Source organism: Globicephala melas, chromosome 1 (assembly GCF_963455315.2).
Source record: "Globicephala melas chromosome 1, mGloMel1.2, whole genome shotgun sequence".
NCBI classification, from domain to species: domain Eukaryota; kingdom Metazoa; phylum Chordata; class Mammalia; order Artiodactyla; family Delphinidae; genus Globicephala; species Globicephala melas.
In genome coordinates this window covers 2805146-2811533 of record NC_083314.1, presented here as the reverse complement: position 1 = coordinate 2811533, position 6388 = coordinate 2805146, and positions in this window count along the sequence as shown.

Sequence of the window (6388 nt, the reverse complement as noted above, 5' to 3'; positions counted from 1 at the left end):
GGATATCCCTCCTCCGTCATCCTGGGGACTGGGACCTAACTCTACCTCGTTTCAATTAAAGTCTCCAGAGACATTTTTCTACATTGAATTCCTCCTTAGTCGTGAACGTATTAACCAGCCACATTCATTCAGTAAATACTCCGGTAAGAACGCAGTGCCGACTTTCCTGGGAATTTAGTTTTAAAAGTTGGAACTTTGCTTTTATTGCTCAAATTCAGTGATTTTTTTTTTCCAGCGACCCATAGCACAAAAATCATAAGGACCACTTGCTTAATTGAACTTATATTTCCATCTCTTTGGAGTAAAATTAGTTTGGATGAACCTGAGTTTTGCTAGACTCTTTTTTTTTTCTTTTTAAGATTTGAAGAGGGTTCTAGGAGAAGGGGAGAAATTAAGTTTGTTTTGCTTATGTTTATTATGGGTTTTGTTTCGATAACTTCGTATTTTCGGGGCTCTCATGCAAAAATCTTTGCTCTCCCTTGTATTTCACTGCCTCTGAGTCTACCAGGAGTCCCTGCTAATCAGTCTTCACAGGGACTCAGGGCTTGTTTCTCTTTCTGCGCATGACAGAGGCCCTGGAGCTTTCTGTGGGAACAACTCCTGGGGACAGCATTTCTCCCGGGGAAGGTGGGAGTGGTTTTCCTCAGGCAGCCCTACCACATGGTTGGCATTTTCAAACTGCTCCACCTAAACTGATTCAGTGACCCCCTTTACTATCTGCAGTATTCAGTAACCATTATTAGAATGGACTCCAACAAGAATCATACCGGTGAAACACATTCCGATTCATCCTTAGAAGTCATTACAGCTTTGAGCTCTGTCACCCTCTCTCTTTCTCTTTCTTTTCCTTCCTCTTTGGCATCTAATCAATGTATTAGACTTGTATCTACGTCCATTTTTCAACGTTTGCTTTTAGTTCTCTTTAAATATGTCTTCTGTCTCAGTACTTTTGTTTTCTTTCTCAGGAATATCAATTTCATATACATTGAATCACTTCTGTATATTTTTCACCTGCTGTTATTTTCGCTGCTTCTGTTAAACTTCTTGTTCATTTCCGTTTTACTTCCTTTAAAAATCCCTCACGTCTTCCTGGCTCGGGGCAGTGTCATTTCTCCTTTGTGCTGACGCTAACGTGGCCTTCACGTGTGTGATCACTTTGTTTTCCCCCGATCTCTTGACGGCTCATCTGCACAGATGCTTCTCCACTCAGCCTCTCTGACTCACTGGTTCATGCAAATGTGGCTTCTTTCTCTTGACACTCGCATTCATCATATGAAGCATGATACTTTCATCAAGAATGTGGTTCCTGCTGTCAATTACCGTTTGGTAATCAGTCGAACAATGTGTTTTGAAATGCACATTCTATCACACCATGGTTGATCCTCTCTTGCAAGTGATAGTTTATTTTCTTTCTTGACAAATTGTTTATAAATTCTCCAGGATGATTATACAGGTGAGAAGGAAGCAGAGAAGGTTTTATAGATGAGGAGACATCTACATTTGATTTTGAAAGATTAGGAGTTTTCCGGGACAATAAGGCTGGACACAGGATGGCTAAGCCAATAGAACGTTGTAAACAACCCCGGCACTCATGCTTATCAGATTTTAATGATTCCCCTTGAATCACGGGCCATCTTTGAACTGGTCACAGTGTTCTCCATGCCTGAGTCTGGTTTATATGCTGATGCTATTTGGTCCCTGGGATGAGGCCGATCTCACCCCAGATGACATGGACAATAGATGGGAAAGAAATGACTTTATAATAAATAATCAACTAGAAAAAATGGGAATGGATGTTAGGAAGGAAAAAACGATACATATCTAATGTGATCTAACTCCTGACCACTTACCATCCACATGAATTCTTCTTTCAACGTACAGAATTTCAAAAACGTTTCCACCTAATTTTATGCAGTTGTGCGGTCTACAAGAGATTATGTATTCACTCCCTCCCAAGCAGGAGAAAACCGAAGTCATATCCAGGGGCATTGAACTCCAAGTCCAGGAACTCAAGGGAACGTTTATCCACCTTCATCACAGTCAGTGTAGTTCCTCAGAGTCTGGGGACCTGCACTGAGATAAAGCTCAGTGCAGCCACTTCCAAAACACCCACCGCCTGGTAGAGGGAAAGCAGGCATATGCAAATAGAAACTCACATTTGCAGTTCACAGCTCCACAGATCATTGCATATTCTGCCACAGCGAGCAAACAAAAGTTGACCAACCTTGCTTCTCATATGTCTTCTTCTTGTTCATTGTTCTCTGTGTCCACGTGAGAGCTGGGTACTGAGAAGGTGCTCGTCTGAAGACTGTGCCTCTTTGGGCGCAGATTTGGAAGTCTGGGGAACATCTTAGCATTTAAATAATTAAGCATAGGTCTTTGTTTTCTAGGCTCTGTGTTTACCTGGCTTTTAGTCAATTTTGATTTGTTTACTCATGTTAACCAAAGTCAGATCTTATCCCATGGCTGTCCTTAAACAATGGCTTGGGATGACCCAACTCTTAAAAACTAGGCTCAGCGCTCTCGGTGCAAACCTCAAGCCCTTAGATGAATGGCTCCTATGTTAGCCAACATCTCGGGTCAATGGAAAGCCTTCTGGGAAGAAAGACAGTCTATCCTGCTTACGCGCTGAGTCCCGGCAATGGCCCTTTATGATGGGGTGACTGTCACCATGGACAGACAGCAGGCATTGGTGAGTAGAGCGTCTGGGCCATCAGGAAGTATCTCCTCCCGATCCCCCTCCCACTTTGTTCCACACTCATCTTTGCTCCCGTGTCCTTCAGGTTAGGACAGTTTGGCTTTTTTGATCCAACAACGTACACATCTATCTAGGTTTTCAATGACTTTTAAAACTTCTGGCCAAAGGCAGATAGACTTACTTGTAACACAATGTATTTTCTTCCATTTTGGTGTTCTTCAGCTTACGTTTTGTCTTTCTCGTTGGATTTTTACTGAAAGCGTCAAGGAATTATAATCACAAACCTGACACTCTTTATGAAATTACTCAAGCGCCAGGCTCAGTGAAACACAGGGTTTGTATCTCCAGAGACAGCAGGCATCAGCTGAATCCGTTTCTCCCCTGACATAAAGGAACTGCCCATTTCCCAGTTTGAGACAGGAATATTCTCACTGCCCAGAACTTCATCTTCATGTAGACAAGCCTGTATTTTAGAAGTCATCATGTGTAACATTCTACTTCCAAGTACTAATTTCTGTATTATTTAAGTTTTTTAAAGACGTAAATGACAGAACTCAATTCAAACTGACTTGCACAAAAAAGGCTTTAAGCTGAATCCAGATGTGCAGTGAGGTTTTCTCCATCTACTGCATCTACTTTGTCCATGATGACTTTATTGTTTGGCAAGGTGTCCCCTAGTCATGGCATAATAGTCTGGTTTGCATCACCCAGATTAGCAGCTTCAGCAAGAAAAGGTTCCCTTTCCCAGTGGTTCTAGAAGAAGTGTTCTGACATTTCCTAGGTGTATTAGTTCCCTATGACTGATATAACAAATTACCACAAACTGAATAGCTTTAAGCAATAGAATTTTATTTTTCTCATAGTTTAGGAGGCTAGAAGTCCAAAGTCAAGGTACTGGCAGGGCCATGTTCCCTCTGAAGTATCTAGGAGACCATCCTTCCTTGCCTTTTCTGACTACTGGTGATTCCTGGTGTTCGTTTGCTTGTGGCAACATAACTCTAATCTCTGCCTCTGCCTCTGATATCAGATGGCCTTCTTTCCTGTGTCTATGTCCAAATTTTTCTCTTCTTACAAACATACTAGTCATTGGATGAGGGCACACCCAGTATGACCTCATTTTAACTTGATTCTATCTGTAAAGACCTTATGTCCAAATAAGGTCACATTCTGAGGTTCTGGGCACGTATGAATTTTGGTGGGGACATTGTCAACCCAGTACATGAGGTATCACCAGACTCCTTCTCTGCCTAGAGCCTTTGCACCTGCAAATAACTAAAATTCTCTAATTCTATCAGAACATATTAAATGTCACATTCTCAGAGAGGAATATAATCTAAGATAACCTCTTCTCATTATTCTCTATAGTATATCTATTTGGCTTCTTTCTTTGCATTTATCACAACATGTAATTATTGGTTTGTTTACTTTCTCCTTCAGAAGAATACAATATCCCTGAGGTTGCAGAGCCCATGTCTGTTTTATTTATTCTTTTATCCTTAGCATCTGGCATTATTCTTGACACATGGTAGGACATCAGTAAAAAGTGATGAAGAAATAAATCAATGGATGAATGAATGTATGGGTGGATAGAAGGATGGATGGGTGGATGGATAGAATAACTGATTATAAACAGTAGGCATGTGCTACTTAATTATAGTCATTCAATCAACATTTTGCCTTTTGCAATAAATAATTATCATATTTGTATACTTATCTGTTTGTATCTGAGTTAGTATCTGCAGAAAATATTGAGGGCCTTCGACAGAGGCAATGTCCAGGAGAAAAAAATGAGAACAACCTGGATTCAATACTTGCTCCCAGAAGCATATAATTTAAGATAGAAGAAACAGATTAAAAAAAAAGAAAGAAAACAATAATCACCCTTAGAATTTTTATCTTAATGGTGGTATTAATTCAGCATATTCAAAAAAACTGCAAAGTTTTAGGTTCATATATAGTTCACATTCTTCTAAAGTTTACACTGAGTAGCAGTAAACAAGGCTCTCTTAAAGGGTCTGGCACATAATAAACACTCAATAACTATTAGTTGGATAAATTAATGAATGAATATTTTGTAAAGACGCAGAGGAATCCAATCCTTATCTCTGAGGAACAGGCACAGTTTTGCAGAGCTTAAACTGGCAGGAACCATTAATACATACAGTGTTCATGAGGGCCTTTCCCACCAGAATGCCTGGTTAGACCGACCTGTGGCAGAGTTTGTCTTGCTGTCTGAAAATTTGCAAGAAAGGATCCAAAAGTGACAACCGACTTAGCGGGGCTCCTCTCTTTTTAATTTGGGAACATTCCATGATCTCTTTCAAAGAGGGATTGATCAGTAGATTTTTTTTTTTTAGTTAATTAAATCCTCCATCTTGATAAGCAAGGAAAAGCTTAGTAGTAAACTGAAAAATCTATGATCCGAAAAAATAGTGTGTTTCATATAACCTGTGGGCTAGATTGCAACGGGGCATTTTAAATAAACATATTTCTTGTTCTCCACTAGATAAGGAGAGTGAAATCTGACTTTTTAAACATACTACATGACAAACACGTCCCATGACAATTTAAGCCACGGTGTTGGCAGTTTTCTTGGCAAAAAGCCTGAGGCTGTATTACTAATTTAGCAGCATTGCCATGCACATCTGAGCTGGCTTTCTGCAATTTTCTTGCTCTCATTCTCTTGGACCCTTACATGTATTCTCCATCTTGGGAGTTAACAGTGTTTCTCCTTTTTACTGCACCTGCCTTTAGATGAATAATTTTATTCATCACTGTCCAGGAACCCTTTGAAAATTCCTTTGTTGCTCAGTCACACAGCTGTATCCTGAGCCTCGGACCACATGGGAGGCCCTTGGAAACCTGCTCTCACAAATCCTATTGTCCATCTCGGGAAGTGCCTCTCCTTGCATGTAGGTTTCTTGAAAATAATGTCTTCTTGAGTTTCTGACATGTTCCCAAACAGGCAAGCTGGCGCTTGCTTTATTCTGGGGATGAAGGAGTAAGATTGATAAGTTTCTCCCTCCCCCACCCCTCCCAATTTGCTCAAATCTGTGAGCTGCTAAGAGAGGAGGTCTGCCTACACGTGTCACAGGCACTGCCATTTAGGGTAATAGACAAGCAGGCAGGACCCCGGCGTTGAACTGTGTCATGTGTGACGCTGGTTTACACATAATGAAAACAGGAGAGTCAGGATCTCTCTGACTCATGATGTGTTCTTTTCGAAGAGGGCATTGTGATTTTTGACAGAGGAAGGAAGGAATTCGGACAAAACAAGGGAAGGAAGAATTTGTTATTTCCTTCCACCAGCCAAGTCTCTGGTTCCTGTTGCCAAGAATATAACTAATTTATAAGTCAAATACAAACCTAATTATATATCATTTAAAATTTAATTCGGAGTAACACCATATCTTTGGAGTCAAGTTCTCTATTTTCAGGTTAAGAAAAATAGGAACATGAGAAAGATAAGAATTCTGACAGGTCCCCTAATGCAAATTCCATCACCTCAATATGTGTACTTAATACAAATATGGGTGTTGAATAAAATTTCATTTCATGAATTATATCTATTTTTAAAGTAAGTCTGCTGAATATATATACCATGCTACAATAAGGAATATGTTCTGATTTTCAGCAAAATACATAATAGGAAGAAGGAAAGTAGAAGAAACAAGGTAAATATAGACCGGA